The 18069-nt window shown below is 29.9% G+C and overlaps 1 protein-coding gene across 2 annotated transcripts in view; it reads right to left on the bottom strand.

Moving 5' to 3' along the window:
- Nucleotides 1-18069, bottom strand: part of LOC113377288 (cytochrome b reductase 1-like) — a 129713-nt gene that overhangs the window by 44050 nt on the left and 67594 nt on the right. The window lies entirely within an intron of this gene.

The raw sequence follows: 18069 nt of genomic DNA on the forward strand, positions 1-18069 counted from the left end.
TTTCCTAAGAATATGTATAATATTTATCCATCTGATCATTTTGATCGCTTTCTTGTCTTTCCGAATGAAAAGACAACGGGTCAACGAACTGTGTGATCTCTGTAAAATGTAGCGCGTATACAGAAACCTGTTTCAAAAAAGTGAAAAACTCATTGCTGACAGGTTTCCATGGGATCAATGGGCGAATCGCAATTGCATAAATGCGGAATCAATGTATATAAACGTTGAGAGAAGAGATGTATTTACTGAACTGAACATCAAGTGCTGAATTATTAATTCATACGACACATTCTCGTTCACGAATGGTTTAATTTCAATGATATTGAACTATCAAAGCATAATTTCTTACGAATAAAAATAAATACCAGACACTAAAAAGCTATTGCATTCAAAACCCACATGCCATGATAGGCAACATTTAATCAACTCAACCATGAGAAAACAGGATAAAGTTGTAGGAGAACTGTCAAGACCCATTTATTGTAGCTCAACACTTAATGATTCCATGTGTAAGCCAGTCAAAGCTTTATTTAAGATATAAAAAATCTTATAAAATCGCTCAAAAAGCAATGAAGGAAAAGCATTTCTGATCATCGACATTCAAATATATTCAGCTCTCAAAAACATCTCAAAATATAGAGCTCGCCATCTGCTCACATACAACGCTTCAATCATCTCGATGCGACATTTCTCTCTGAATGACACTCCAAAAGAAATTAAAAAATAAATTTTCGAGAAGAGCGGTATCGACAAAAATATTTCCAATTGACGAAAAGAATTGCTGGTATATATATATATATATATATATATATATTCAATAGATAAGTCCTGGATTCTTTCAAATATTGATTGTTTCTTTTCCGAACAGTAAATCCAATAATAAAAAACAATTTGTTTTTTGAAGATGTTTAATACGACGTTTCGGAACTAGGTACGTTCCATCATCAGGTTTATTCTGTAATAATTTACTGGGATTTACTGTTCGGAAAAGAAAACAATATATATATATATATATATTATATATATATATATATATATATATATCGTGACAAGATATATATAAATATCTTGTCACGATATTTGTCGAAATACTCTTTCAAAACGGTTTGACTGATTTTATTTATATATTCATTAATTACAATTTGTCGTTATAAACAACATTCAGTAATTTTAATGGTTTATTAAATAAGGAAAAAAGGTCGATTGGTCACCCAGTGGTGATCCGATTCGAGGTTGGATATGTTTAGCTTATAGATGTAGTCCTGATGTGAAAAAAATTAAATAAAGCCTACGAGTAATTATACATATTATAGGATTATAAAGAATATCAAAAAGGGGCCGTTTTCTTCTGAGCCGTTCAATGCCATGGTTGTTTATTAAGTTTTTGGCCATGATGTTTGGGTGGTTCTGTATTCTATCCTTGTATCTCAAACTGAACTTTTTATTTTTTTCCTTAACTGCGTTTATGTTCAAATCTGTATGAACCAACCAATTTGGGACAAAAACGTTTATAATTTCTTTCAAAATCTTGTTTTGAAATCTTATTCATTTATATCTTGAATTATGGCGATGTTGGATTTGCGCGCCGTTCTCCAAAGCTGTATTCCGTACGTCCAAATTGGTTTAACAAGACTTTGTACAGAAGAAATGACTGAGAATATGACAACATTTATTTTTCATGTCCTTAATAAGTGATAAGGTTGGCCACCATTAACATTTTTATTATTTTTTGAACCCTAAATTTTCAACCATTACCATTATTTATTATTTTTTGAATCTAAATTTTCAACCTCCTACCACAAATTCAAATTTTGTAAAGGCCATTTTAATTCGAATAATTTTTCATCGCGCTTCTAGCCATAATCCTTTCACTAAATTTCGATTAAGATTTTCTTAAAAGCTTGAATTAAACTCTCTGAAAAGTTTATTTTTAATGAAGGATTGTTCACTTCTAACATATTTTTAAAAAATTTTGAACAATTTGAACAATTTTGAACTCAAAAAAAACGCATACTCTCTATTTTAAAATGCAGAAAATGAATATTAAAATCTAAAGATGCAATAGTTTTTGGGAAACTAAGGAACTAGAAACTATACAAACCTCTGGCAAAGCTGTAAGTTTTTCACAGAGTTTATGAAATCTTACTTGATTCGATGAGCATGCCGCAACATAATATAAATTAATGTACGTATTCTGCTTTGTAATTCAAAAATTAAGGAATTAATGAAAATCGAGGTAATATATCAGAACCTTGAATATTCAAAGGTACTTAATAAATTCAGGTTAGGCTGGCCCTTGCAATGACTACTAATATTGCCCCAGGAAAATTTATATTTTATATATGTAGGATGCTTTGCAGTGGGTAAACCATCCATATAATTTGTAACAATGCCTTTTCCACTTATACACCACCAATTGTACTAAAATTTTCTTGAAATATTTTTTATGGCCAACCAACAGCAACTTACCAACATATATATATATATATATATATATATAATGCATGTGATGTTTTATTTATAAGTGCACTAAATTACTTATTTTTCTAAATCGCTACTACTGAAAGTGTGAAATTGATGGTCGTCGTAGAAAGCGATCAAATTGCACTTCTACTCGGCTAGCGCGCTGCACATGATTTTTAATATTTAATTCGTATGTCATGTCGAGGGAGTTTGTATTCTATAGCGAGCTTGTATTATTGATTTGTAATATGTGTTAATTTCCCAGGGGCAATTGTGGTTCGTGGCTATTAATTTCTTCCGGTACATCACATTTGTTTAATGGACGATATCTATTCCAAGTAGGGCTTGGACAACTGACAATGTGATCGCGGTTGAATTTCGAGACGTGTTTTTAATTTAAATTGTTGTTTGATTAGTAATTATTAACCTTTTTTCACCATTTTGTAAATTGCAGTAAATATAATTTATTGTAATTTTTGAAAAAAAAATGAATAGTATAAAATTGATTAGTTTTTTATAAGTGATGAAGAATGGCACATAGTGTTCGAAACGTAAAGTATATGTATTCTGCTATATATTAATTTGTTATTTTGGACGAATTGAACGTTAATAAAAAAAATGTTTTATACTTCTAATATCACAGACTTCTTGTTGGCCTTACAGAGTTCCTATACGAGTTCAGTTGATATTGCTTCTGATATACATTCATTTATTCTGATCAAACTAATATATTTTGTAAATGAATTTGTCTTTTTCTTTTTTTTTTATCCAACTATAGGAAACAAATTTTGCAATTTTTTACATCAGAATGCTGCAAAAGCGTACTTCAAATGCATTACGGCAATAGAAGTATTACCATCAAGTTGATGATTGATTTTTCAATATCTTAAAATTTACGTAACTATATCAGTAATCCTTATATACACTAGTTATATTCTTGTTCTTTTAAAGTGTGAGAAAATTTATGGCGGTTTTTTTAATGGTCATCATTAAGATTTATCTGATATTCTTGATGTGCTTTGATGGAAGGCGTCCGTTTGTTAAAGATAAGTTATTGTATAGTTTTGTCCTTTAGCAGCAACTAGGATGGTGGGATTTTTCAAGGCGATTATATTATGCGATTAAAACTTTGTAGTGTTTAATTCTTTGCATTTTTTTATCGTATTATGAGTATTTTGTACGATCACGTGTTTTTGTAAAATGCTTTATTTTCTTGAAGTTGCTTTTTAGTGGACCACTAATTGGTCAAATGGGTAATGAAACTCACAACTCGCTAATATCAAAGTAAAGGTCGTTAAAGCTATAATATAGACAATATTTAATTGTAATTAGTAGTTTTATTTTCTAAAATTTTAGCCAATTAGTAAACCTTTTTCAATATTAATCTCTTAAAATTTATTTTCATATTTTATTAAAGATAATTAGTATAAAATATTGTTGAAATGTATGATATTTTGGTATTAAATGATCAATGGAATATATAGCGTTAATGTTTGTGGTATCGAAATCCCATCCTTGTCTAGTTTCGATCGTCTAATTTTTCCATAGCCTTATGTAAAGGATTTTTTCGTATCGTAGGCCACGCATGTTTGCTCACAAATTTGAATTAGAGTTCATTCGCATTCGATAACACACGGTGTGTTTTCTATAGTGGCATCAAAATGTTTTTGAGGACCTTTATTGTACCAAAGAAAACGACTATAATTTTATACTATCATTGGATATTTAACATTAAAAATTTAAATTATACATATGAATGTGTGTGTGTATTCACAGTTGTGCCTTTTCCTTTTCTTCAGTTACTCATGAAAGTTTCGGCAATTTTGGATTCGCTGTTTTTAGTTGACTGTTGATGAGTGGGTTCTTGTGAGTCTCTTCAAATATACAATTAGTGATCTGTTATTATTTTTTATTTTTGAAAAACAATTAAAGATGGATTGGACTCCACACGTGGGGATATATATGCAGTTAAATATAAATGCTAATGTTCGTAAAAGTGAAAAATCTGCAGTTACTGATAATAACATTGCTAAAGTTTAACAAGTATAGTTAAACAAATTCTGTGTTAAATTGAGAGATGTGCCTAAGGTAATAAGAATGTACAAATAAATTATGTTACATACCAATTTAAGATTTAGATAGAGAAACCTGACATTAGACCTAACATGAATCAAAAAGTACTCCAACGCACAGTTATCATTTTGGTAACGATATATCAATGTAAATGCATCCTTCTTTTTCTTCGTCTAAAAACTGTGCTCAGAGAGCAGACGCACTCACCTTAGAGATTAATTATTTTGTGGAGCATCGCTGGGAGAATTGTGTAGTAGTAGAATAGTAACCAAAAAAATTAAGATCTTATTTTTAGTTTGATACTCTTCAGTCCTTTCTTATATCTTGGAATTTTCTCGACAGTGAACATATATCAGTTTTCTTAGAATCACTTAGGTGGCCTTATGCATAAGATCTGAACTCTTAGAATCGAAAGTGCAATAACATTTAGAAAACAGTTATACATAGTGCACTCTGTTTTGAATCTCGCATTACAGCCATAAGTTCACGCCGCATGCACTATTGGATCCTATTGTTGCAGCTTTATTTGTTATATTATTCGAATTAGCTTCCCGTTTGTTCACTGATTTATTTTGATTTGATTCATGGTAGACTGCTTTTTGTTCGTCAATAAATTGACGACCATACAATGATCGCTTTCGTACAATGTTAATTATTGGTTTTTGTACTGTTATGCTGGATTCATAAGTTATTCACCATTTTATCAATATTAATTCTGAACATCGAAAGTGATATTGTGACAAGAGAAATGACAGACCTCCTCGTAGGATGTTACATTTTCTAATGATTTTTTTTAACCCTCGAGTTGGACCTTATATTGCAGGAACCCTAGTAGGGGTGGGTGGGGGATGCCTTTTTCACTGAGGGTTGTGTAATTCTTTGGCGACAATGTCTATTGTCGTTACAATATTGAATGTATAAGAACATTATACACGAAGACTTCACTATTTTTTAGAATGGTATGCATTATTATATTCAGAGTATGAGGTTGTTGTCAATTTTCACAATTTGTTTCGCCGGTTGCGTGGGACAATTGGGTCTACGAAACATGCATTCATATATAAATGATTTCATTTTCATTTAAACATTTAACAATGCATAAAAAATCTTTTTATTTTCTTTAATTTTTCTATTCCTCATCAATACGAATATCCACAGTGTATAATACAAAAACACAAATTTGCAGCAAATGAAATATTAGTTTCAAATTTAAATTTTTTAGATTTCATTTTTAAAATTCATTTAACACGAAATTACTGTTTCATTGTTTAAATTTTGATGATGTAAAATTTTTGGCGATTTGGTTTGGTCGAAATAGTATTAGCAAATACCATATGCTCTTACTGAATGCCAAATATTTAAATATTCTTGTATTTATATAACGTAGTTATAGAATTTATTAAAACTCTCCTTCGATAATTTAGGTTGTTGGGTTATAATTAAACCCTTGTAGCTGTGGACTGTATTAAACACTGATTTGTTTGTATATTATGTATTTGTTGCAGTTCTAATTACAATCACTGATTTGTTACTAAGTTATAACGAAAGAACATATATTTATTGGTTATTTACTAAACATGTTGTTTCGCGGACTTTACTTTTAGAAGTGAACAAATAGTTCAATTAAAACACTCCGCTACCCTCTCTACCAGGGATAGCAACCATTCCGTGTAAAGCTTAATGCCCTGAAGGTTGTCACCTTCATGGCCAATATAATAAAACGAAAATACGTCCGAACAATTCTTTTTCAATTTCTTTCACTCCATGTATATATATATATATATATATATATATATATATATAATTTCTTTAGAATGTTGTTTTGCAAACTCAGCCGTGGGGAAAGACTAGTTTTTTCTCTAATTGTAAGTAATCGCTATATTTCCTATGTTTTAATTCCAATATTTATTCGACATCGGCCCTTGAAAAAACAAGGTTATCTTCACTGCGAGTTTAGTCATATTTACAAATTTAAATCAAATAAAATGATAAATCCAAGATCGGTCTTCAATACCGCTTTGCCGATAGAGCCACTAGTGTTTTCAGTGTCGTGATTGACTTGTGTATATATTAACGTCGCGCTTTTAAAATTTATTGATAAATTTGAAGTGAAGTTAAAACAAGCACTGGATATAGTTTACTTTCATTCTAAAAACAATTTGCATTGAATTGATAAGGAAAGGAAAACAATTTCGCTGTTCCGCGTCAAAACGCCAAGAGCAGGTGCGTCGAATATAAGAAGATATCTGTTATGACAATGATAAATATTTATTTTATTCTATCACTCAGAATGGTATATTGTATATGATTTATTTTAATTGTATTGGAGCCGTTAATAATTATACTTTTTGATTGTGAAATAATTGTATTGGAGCCGTTAATAATTATACTTTTTGATAGTGAAATAATGTATGTATAATAATAATGTGAAACTTATTTAGGAAATATTATTTAAAGAATTTTCGACGATGCATTTATCAATGCAGAAAATTTTCACTCACTCACAATTTTTAACTTCCGTTATACTATTAGCAGAAAAAATGAAAATGAAGATTTTTACATACTTCTACGTTTTAAAGTTTTTTTTAGTAATTTTGACATGCCTGAGAAAAAATGGATGTAATGGGTGTATGAGAAAAATGGATGTGTGGTTTCGAGTGCACAGATCAACCGATTTAATTATTATATTATTTCTTAGATTTGTATTGATGTTGAGACGTGCTGATTATTTTTTGGCTAAGGCAGGTTCAGCCATTTCGAAGATACGGGGAAAAAAAAGCTAAAGATGTTAATTCAATTTTTGAGAAAACAGCTCCTATTTGAGTGATTCAAAAAGCATTTTACATATATTGATGACATGAATGAAGACTTGACTGAATTTTTGAGATGGCTCAGCGGTTTTGGATATCCAACAACGAATAGTAATTTTAATAAGTACAAATTTTCTTTACCTTTCTTCTTACCGTTCTTTAAAAAAAGTACCAGCAATGTATCAGCCTTAAGGCACGATGTCCTGCACCACTAGTTAATTTAGTAATTTAATTATATTCTGCTTTATTTTAAATATTGGTTTCTTCCATGACATTAGATATATAATAATATATAGTGCGTGCAAATTGAACATGTGAAGTCAATTTCGTAATCCAACTAGTTTTATGGTTTTTTTTGTTTTGCGGGTATTATCGACCACCAAGTGATTTTTAATCTTCAGTGGTCTGATGTCTCTGACATTTGGAAGCACCGCTCAGATAGCGTCGACTTTGAAATTTAAAGAAGCAAAATGATATTTCCGGCTATCTCGAGTAATAATAACGTGCAAGGCCTTTAACAGACACAGTGAGTAGAGCAGACGCTTCCAACCCGTATTCTATAACGACTCTCTAGATTTCACACATTTTCACAATGCATACTTCAGTTAATATATAGCATTCATTTATAGTATATAAATATAATACATTATTACTATATAATCTTTATTGCATTTTCTCGATTACTTTATACAAACTTATACCTGTAGAGTAGCTGAATGTACTGTGTGTATAGTTTGATATGAGCAATAAACTAAAAAAAAACTTCATTATTGCTCCAAAGTTTTTAAGAATTTCTCTGAAAGTACGAGAGATGAGGTTGGATCCAATGCGAGCTTATTTAAAATTTCTCTCGAGTCCTCCATTGATAATACCTTATTATTAATGACATAATTCATATACATTGTTGTGATAGATACTAAAATACAAAAGTGACAAATTTATTTCTTTGAATGTGTCTAATATATAAAATTACTTTTCTGTTTCGACAGAAATTCAAATAATATTGTTTCACAGAGCCTTCAATTTAGTTCTATATGCCCATCAGCTGGCGTGAAGCTAGTTTTTTTTTGTCTCTGGACATTTGAAATCAAGCAAACAACAGCTGATTTAACATGTTCTTCCAATCTGGATTAGTTGTGATTGAATCCTGTTCTTTGACTTCCAATTTTAAATCCAATTTCCAATTTTAAATCGTTATGGATAATTTTGTTAGACACGTATCACAAAGCTTTTGTTAGTGTGCTTGAATTCTTGGACTGCTTTCTCTATTTGTTGGCAATTTGTGTCTTTCTAGCGCATATTTTCTACAATTCTACAGCATAGTTTCATATAAATTTAATCACTGTTTTGTATAACATAAAATATTTTATAGAGATAGCTTAGACTATTCTATTCTAATCTATTTGTTTAGATTTTGGTGATATATGTGGCATAGTCCAAATTTTAGAATGATATCCGTTTAAATTTAGCAAACACAATAAAAGGGTAGCATATGGGCTTTGAAATCTTCGACCCTTTGCTCTCGAATTATATTTGGAGATCGTATCGTATAAAAGTTATTATTATAATTAATATACGAGGTCTGTTCAAAAAGTACCCGGAATTACTAATAATTAAATTTCGCGGGTCTGGAGTGTCTGATTGTCAAAATTTTTTTTTTATTGTGTTGGTATACATGCCCCTAAAGTATGATGAAATTTTCAGCTATATTCACTGTTTACTTTGTCTGTGGTAGTCGCTAAGGTTCGACGTGTTTTTCTGAGCTCGGCGATTTTTACAATGGAAGAATTGAAAAGTCAAAGAATTTGTATTAAATTTTGCGTAAAAAATGAAATAAAGTGTTGCAAAGTGCAAAAATTCACCAGATATGGCTCCGTGTGACTTTTTCCTATTCCCAAAGTTGAAGAGACCCATGAAAGGACGGCGGTTTTCCTCGATTGAAGAAAATCGCTGAGAGTGCTCAAGGACATATCAAAAAGTGAATATCAAGGGTGCTTCGAAAATTGGAAAAAACGCTGGCATAAGTGTATTATATCTGGGGGGGACTACTTTGAAGGGGACCACATTAATGTAGACGAATAAATATTTTTTTGAAAAAACGAAAATTCCGGGTACTTTTTGAACAGACCTCGTATACTGTATAAATAATATATGCTGTGGTGGCTGACAATGAGAGCAGATATACGAGCGGAACGGTTATACGTATTAAAAGGCTTTTGGTGACTGAGAGTGGACATACGAGGGCAAAACTTACCTTACCTTAGAGTCAATATAGAATGCTGAATAGCGATAAATATTTTTGTTTATTCCTGTTCAAGCTAAATATTGTCTTTATAACTAATAAAATTATCTGATGTTAATGCTCTCAAATCAAAATAACATAATATTAAATATGATGGTTAATTTGATTTTGGTCTTGGTTGATAACGCCTACGGAACTGTTTTAAATCTCTAGCCCTGTCAGGTTGGAAACCGCTGTCATAAAGAAAAGATGAAGCAATGGTTTGATTACGCAAAAAGCCATAGGTCATGTCTGGCTCCCCTCTGTGCCTGTGCAAGTGTATCCGCAATCTACCAATTGAGATAATATGCTAGTGCTCATAAAGCCTTCATGAGCAGCGGCCCGACTACGCTCTGCGTATGCGCCGGACGAACGCGTCATTTTGAATATGCAAAAATCATAAAGTCAAGTATTACTCTTGTACGCACAGCCAGATTTCCATGATAACAATATCTGGTATGCTATTACATACCTTTAATAAGTGGTGCATGGCATCGTGCCTTAAGGCAAGTTGCAAAAACCTTCCGAATCGAAAATTAAAATTTTAAAAAATTTATTGAAAACTGTGAAGCAATAATATTTGTTTGCACTTTACGTAGTTAAAGAACTTATTAAAACTCTCTTTCGATAACTTAGGTTGTTGGGTTATAATTTAACCCTTATACCTGTGGAGGACTGTATTAAACACTGATTTGTTTTGTATTTGTATGTATTTGTTGCAGTTGTTATTACAATCACTGATTTGTCACTAAGTTATAATGAAAGAAGATATATTAATTGATTATTTCTAACGCATGTTGTTTCGCGGACTTTACGTTTAGAAGTGAACAATTAGTCCCATTAAATTCTCCGCTACCCCCTCTACCAGGGATAGCAACCATTCCGTGTAAAAGCTCAATGCCATGAAGGTTGTCACCTTCATGGCTAATATAATAAAACGAAAATACGTCCGAACAATATTTTTGAGAATTTTTAAATTTTTGAACAAAATGACTTAAAAAAACTGAAATATTTTTTTATATTTTGAATTTAACTTTATTGTATTTTTTTGTATTTTCAAAACGGAGCTGTTTTTGCCAAAAACTAATCAGCACGTCTCCCCATCAATACAATTGGAGCTATTCAAATCGGTAGATCCGTGTTTACGACATCGTCGATGAAAATATGTATCTGCACATACATACACACGCACTACACACACACACATGCCAAAATGTTCAGAAACCTTTAAAACGTAAAGATATATAAAATTTTTCATTTTTTATTTTTTTGCCATTATTATAACTCACATTTAATAAGTTAATAATGTTAGTTAATAATGGAAGTTAATAATGGTTTTGGTGCAAATTGTAATATTAGTAGTTGATACGTATTCAAAAAGCTCTATGTTCAAATTTTCATTACATTATTATGTATTGACAACTAACAAACCGAAGTAACAGTAAAATATAACTGGCATTTTAGAAAAATTTCTGCCCATAAATGGAATGAAAATTCATAATTTTTTATTAAGGAATGTTCGTAAAAATACTCGTATTTTTTATAAAAATAACTCGTTTCAAGTTGTAACATCCACAATCTAAAAATTAGCTCGGATTATTACTAACTGGAGATAAATGTCTGTTTGTTTGATCGTTTGATAATTAGCTCTTATAAGCTACCACAGTTATTGTGAAACTATACTATATTTATTTATTTTTTAAATGCTTGCAAACGGCTAGTTTGGTAGATTACTACATTGAATCTTACTTTTTAATTTTAATACATATTTAGATTGAAATAGAGATTGAAGGGGAGGGTGACATCTAAATCTGATTTTCTATCGTACGATACGCCTCAGTTTTTGTTGAGTATCTTATGACTACGGTAAAAAATCTACTTTTATTAAATACCGTAAATAATACATATCTTAAGACTGGGAATAACAGCCCAATTTCAAACTATCTGTTTTATCCTAGTAAACAATCTTAATTACCATACTTAATCTACAAAGCTATTGATTCTGATTTGAATTTAAGTCTCGTGAGAAAATTCCCAAACGCTTTTGAATGAAGTCAAAAAACTAATTTAAATTGTGTACGTTACTGAAATTAGCATATTAAGATGTTATGCATAGTACCTGTATAACATTGGTATAATAACAATATTGCTCCTAACAATTATAATAATCGATTTTAATTAAACACTCAATTAATTTACTTGAAGTCAGGAATTTAAAAGAAACGCATGCTCAAAATGCATTTTGCATTATCTATGTTTTTTATAAATTTTGGTTTAGAAAAAATTACAAGAACACTTAAGGTGCAGAAAATAATAAATGCCGCAAAGCTTTTAAAAAATTCGATTCCGGCACAAAGTATAGACGCTAGAAAAGTATCGACGCTACAGAAATTATTATTATTAAAATTTATTTAATGATAATATTTCTGTATAAAATGTATAATAATATCTAATTTAATATCGCAAATAAAAACATTTACAATATTATTGTGATATATTGCAAAAGCGCAGTTGAATATATTTTTGATTTGTCTCTATCGTGGATCTTTATATCAATATAAGAATGACTCTTTTCTAATTATCTCGATTTTAATAATGACATTTGACATTTATCAAAGTTAATTAATTTTTGAAAATTTTTGTTAATTGAAATAACAGTATCAATTTTAAGAGAACGTATATATTGCAAAACTTCAAGAAACGGAGACGGTTTTATAGTGTACCGGGTGAAATATAAATTTTTGAACGCAAAAGGGATGGTATTACGTTGAGTCTCGAAATAAATATGAATTTTTGGTTTAAAATGCGAGAAAGCTGAAAAATATTATTCATTGAATTGAAAATATGCACGATGTATTCCCTAACGTACATACATGAATACACGTACGTATTATTTATAGAAATAAAATCTTGAAAGGTTTGGATAACATCAGAAAAAATGGAAGAGATTTTGAATATCACTTATTTTTACATACAATTAAATTGAAGAATAAGTATTAGAAAAACATTAATAATAATAAATACAATGTATGTAATTGACACTTAAATACATACTCTGACTTTGTCTCGGATGCATCGAATAGTTCGTACTCTCAAAATATAGTTAAAATTCATTACAACTGCAATAACTAATTGAGCCACAATTATTGACAGTTTTATTATTAATATGTATATATATATATATATATATATATATATATATATATATATATATATTAGGGTAGTCCTTAATGTAGACATTTTCTAATTTCCTTTCTTTCAAAGGCTCAAATGGTTCCAAATTGATAAAAAGCAATTCTCTGAAAGTTTTAACTCTTAATATTGTCTTTTAGATAGAGCACAATTCAATCAAAGTTTTGTATGGAAATAGCATGAAAAAATTTTCAAAAATTTTGCAGAGCGTCGAATTTTCAATAAAAAAGTGACACGAATTTTCACTTTTAATTCATTTTTCGTTAAGTTATACCTAAATTTTTTTTTTTAATTTTCAAAATTTTTTCCATGCTATTTCCATACGAAGCTTTGATTGAATTGCGCACTATCTAAAAGTTAATATTAAGAGCTAAAACTTTTAAACAATTTTTTTTACTAATTTGGAAGCATTTAAACCCCTGGGAGCAATAAAGTTCTAAAATGTGCATATTAAGGATCACCCTAATATATATATATATATATATATATATATATATATATATATATAAACGCATATATATATATATATATATATATATATATAAACGCATATATATATATATATATATATATATATATAAACGCATTGTAAATATCATGTGTAATGGATATTTTTGTATCCGACATCACTGCACATTACTTATTACATTATTTATTTCGCTATGATATTCCGCATATAAATATAAACTAATTATTAATAATTATCGCATGATTAATTATCTATTAAATCATCTCATAAATAATTGCACAATGATGTTCATTCATCGTATGCGCAAAATAATTATTTCAAATGTAGTCCATAAAACAAATTTAAATCGAATAGTGTTGCGAGAATTAGCGTATGTATATTCAAATGCTTTTGAGTTTATTGTAACATTATCTAAATTACAATGTTGATTTTAATTAATGGATTGTAATAATGGCGAATTATGAATAGTTTTTTTATTCAAATGTGAAATGTGATCAAACCTGTTTAGTATAATATTATTTTGATTGGTGAATTGATGATTGAGATATTACGAAACGGTATTATTTTCTGGTGTTCATTTTAAATAATTTTTGCATTATGAAATTTTGTATATTTTTACAAATTTTTATGCTTTATTTTTCGAATAATTCCTTTTATTAAAGGTAAAGAAATAAAAAAAATAAAATTGTTTCACATTTGTAAGCTATCGATATCCTGTTTTTATAAAGCTAATGAATGATATTTGTGAAGTGCATAATAATTTTGCAATGCCACACTTTTAAATTTTTGAAATTTTTGTGTTTTTTCTACTAATACCAGTAATTTTATAATTTTACGTCTCGTCTCAAATATGAATTTGTTGTTAGATAATCATAATTTGTTTGTTTGTTAATTTGGTAATCTTTATTTCTGTTAACATGTTGTTTGCGTCGCCTTACTTCAGGGTATTGCTCATAAATCAATTTCTAATCGATCGAAAGTGAGTCAGGATGAGCAATGACATAAATAGCTTTTTTTATCATTACTATCGCATAAAATAGAAACGTTTTGTTCTGTGGTAATAAACATAAGTAATAATCGTGCAGTAAATTATAGCCTGCTGTTATAGTAAATAGTACGGTCTATTGCTCGGAATCCCGGATTGTATTCGCATCCCATGAGGGATCTCCAGTCGGGTTCAGATTGATATATCTCCGGCCACCCTTTCGAAACGAGCCCAAGAAACTCTAGAATTTACGAGAGATTGCTGTCCATTATTACCAGGATTGAATAATAAACAACTATACTCTAATAAATATTGGATTGTTGCCAGGTTTTAATGATTGTACTATTATCATTGTAATATGCGCATGTTTTTTACAATTTGTTATTCTATTCGCGTATGTCGTAGTATCAAGAAATATAAATCGATTAAAACGGAAAACATTTCCGCACTTTTTGCTGTTTGTCGCTTTTAATGCGAGGATAAAATATGATATTTTACACTTATTGCTGTAACAATGGACACGATTTCTTTTAGTTAGATCTGCTCTAATGAAAAGAATTCTTGCGCCTCCCTTAATTTTTTCAACAATTTAATTTTATAAATACTCCACTGATATCATCAGACTAAAAGTAACATGCAATATTATGTAAAAATATGAATGAAAACTAATTATTTTTTGTTTATTTTTGAATATTATTAACTTCCCGAAGAAGTTTGTTTTCATCAAAAAATCCGATTCGCTAATTTTATGTTTTCTCGACGTTTCAAGCCATTCTGAATCGAATGAGACCAAATTTGGAAAAATTATGTGTGTGTGTGTGTGAACAGATTTTTTACCGTAAATCGACGTTTTCTTCAAAACGGCTGGACCGATTTCAAAAATTTAAAAGCCATTTGATGTATCTCGATGAGGACTATCGCCTCTGAGTTTTGTGCGGCGATCGGCCGGGCCGTTTCTCTGTAAATTGCAGAAAAGTGAAAAATTTTTCGTCCACGTTTTAGCCCACAATTCTGAATCGATTCTGAAAATTCAAAAACCATTCGATAGATATTGGTTGGGAATCGTGCTGATTAGTTTTTGGTAAAGATCGGCCAGGCCGTTTTCTTGTAATAACGTTTTTAAAAAAAAAAATTCGACGATTTTTATGATTTTTTTTAACGGTAGATACCATAGTTTTCTAGGTCATACTAAAATATTACGGCCCTACGACAACTCGTTTAGCTTTAATCGTTTTTTTGACATTTGTCAAAATTAGACTTTTGATCGACGTTTTCTCAAAAGCACCTGAACCGATTTCAGAAATTTAAAAGCCATTTGATGTATTTCGCTGAGGACTATCGTTTGTCAGTTTTATGTGACGATCTGCCAAGCCGTTTCTTTGTAATTTGAAGAAAAGTGTTAAACTTTTCGTCCACATTTAAGCTCATCCTACCGAACCGATTTTAAAAAATCAAAAACTGTTCGAAAGATATTAGTTGGGAATGATACTGATTAGTTTTAGGTGAAAATCTACCGAGCCGTTTTCTTGTAATAAACTGTTGAAAAAAAAATTTAAGCCGATTTTTATGGAATTTTTTTTAGCGATATATACCATGTTCATCAAAGTTTGAGAAAATGAGTAGCTCTTTTGACATTTGTTAAAATTAAAATTAGACTTATTACTTGGTATAATGATAAGGTACTTGGTCTTGAACATATTAAACCATTAAAGTCCTGAAAACGGGTTCAATTATAAAAATTATTGATTTTTGAAAACTTGCTTTTAGAAAATACTCCGAGTCAAAGTGTTCGTTCGTTTTCAATTATGTGTAATAAATCCACTCGGAATACTTTTAATGACTCATAAATTAATTTATTTTTTATTGATTAAGTCGATTATTTAAATATATCGGGAAGTTCATGTAACTTGCCTCAAAGCTAAATACCAAACCAACTAGTTTCATTGTTATTTTTGAAAATAGTATTCTGGAAAAAAATGTACGCGCTCCTCTTAGAACAGCCTGGCGCCCTCCTGAGGATGTGCACCCTCGGGTTGGAACCCGCTGGCTTATATGAAACAATACGTCTTGAACTGGAAAATCGCTAAATTCAACATTTAAAAGGCGGCTTAAAATAGCCTCTCAATTATCAATAGCAAAAACTATGAAAATAAACTTTTTCACTACTTGGCACAAGTGATAATTTTTTCTTCCTTGAAAGCTTTGAATAAAATAGATAGAAGAATATAAGATACAGTGTAACATATAATCTAATAATAAAGTTCTTACTAAACGTCAGTAATTATTATTTAAAAAATTATATTCATACAAAAATGGATTTTTATTACATCTTTCAATAATATTCCTTATTTTTCATCAAGGTACTTCCTCCCCCTCAGATTAACACAACTAAAAATTGTCATCTCGGTTTTGACACGAAAAATATGGTCACCTTCTATAACACAATATAGTTTTTCTTATTAATTTTCATTATAAATGCTTAGTTTTCTAGATTTTTTATTTCGCATTATAAAAGTATATGCGACATGATTAGTCCAGTCATTTAAGCTTAAATTATGTAAGAATCTCGGAATTCGAGATACCCAGCTGTAAGTCTGTAAATACTTGTTCCTTGACACCCTAAAAGTTGTCTCAAAACCTACATATCGATACTATGTGTAGGTTTTGAGACAGCTTTAGGGTGTCAATATACAAGTATTTACAGACTTACAGCCTGGTATCTCGAATTGCGAGGTGAACTTACTATAATGACTGGACTAGATAGGATTACACTATCTCACAAATTTTACTAGAATTTTGTTTGTGTCATGCGTCGTTCTTGGAAACTTAACTTATAATTTACAAAATAGTGGTTTGAGCAGTGAGCGTAAAATGTAATATTTAAGATCTTCTCAAGCCATAGTTTACGTTACAACCTTAAATCATTTTAGCAACAAATACTGAAGATAATTTAATTTTTCAAACTATATAAAAAGTAATCCGAGTAAAAACTGAAGTAAAAAATGAAATAGATATTATAGTCAAATGAAATGTATATATAAAATATGAAAACTGTTTTTCATAATCTCTCATACCAGACACCTCTGACTGAGATATGAAAATAATGTATATATATAAATAAATAACAAAAAAATAAAAAATAAAAAATAAATCATATATATATATGTGTGTGTGTGTGCGTGTGTGTTTGCTTTATTATATTAATTTTAAAAAAATATATATCTAAACATGTTCAGTAGCTGCACTAAAAGTAATTAAAAGATTTTAAGAATGCCATATGATTTTAAAAAATTGCTGGTTTTCTAACTGCTTCACGTTCTGAATTGTTTAAGCAATAAAGAAAAAAAACTATCTGACCAATATCAATATGAAGTAATTATAATATTTATTATTTACCTATTTAATTTCACCAAATTTTTAGTACAATTTATTACGACATATTATTAATGTATTGGATTTTACAACGCGCTAAAATTAACTTCGCTTGGTCATTCTCATTACCCGACTGGAAATTGAAGTATGGCGCGGATCAGGGCTGCCCTAAATTAAGTAGGGTCCCAGTGCGGCAACCGTACTTGGCCCCTATGCGATATGTAACGCCTTGCCGGATAAGGTCTGTGTTGGGCAAACTGTTCCGGGCCCTAATCGAAAATATGAAATGGCCCCTATAAAAATATCGAACTTGGCCCTTAACTTAAAATAAGCATATGGCCCTGAAAATAATATGTGATATGGCCCTGAAAAATATATTTGATATGGCCCTGAAAAATATATTTGATGCGGCCCTGAAAATAAT

The sequence above is a fragment of the Ctenocephalides felis genome, unplaced genomic scaffold (genome assembly GCF_003426905.1).
Source record: "Ctenocephalides felis isolate EL2017-DRISC unplaced genomic scaffold, ASM342690v1 CF-g0.4_SCAFFOLD_01886, whole genome shotgun sequence".
Classification (NCBI taxonomy): Eukaryota; Metazoa; Arthropoda; class Insecta; order Siphonaptera; family Pulicidae; genus Ctenocephalides; species Ctenocephalides felis.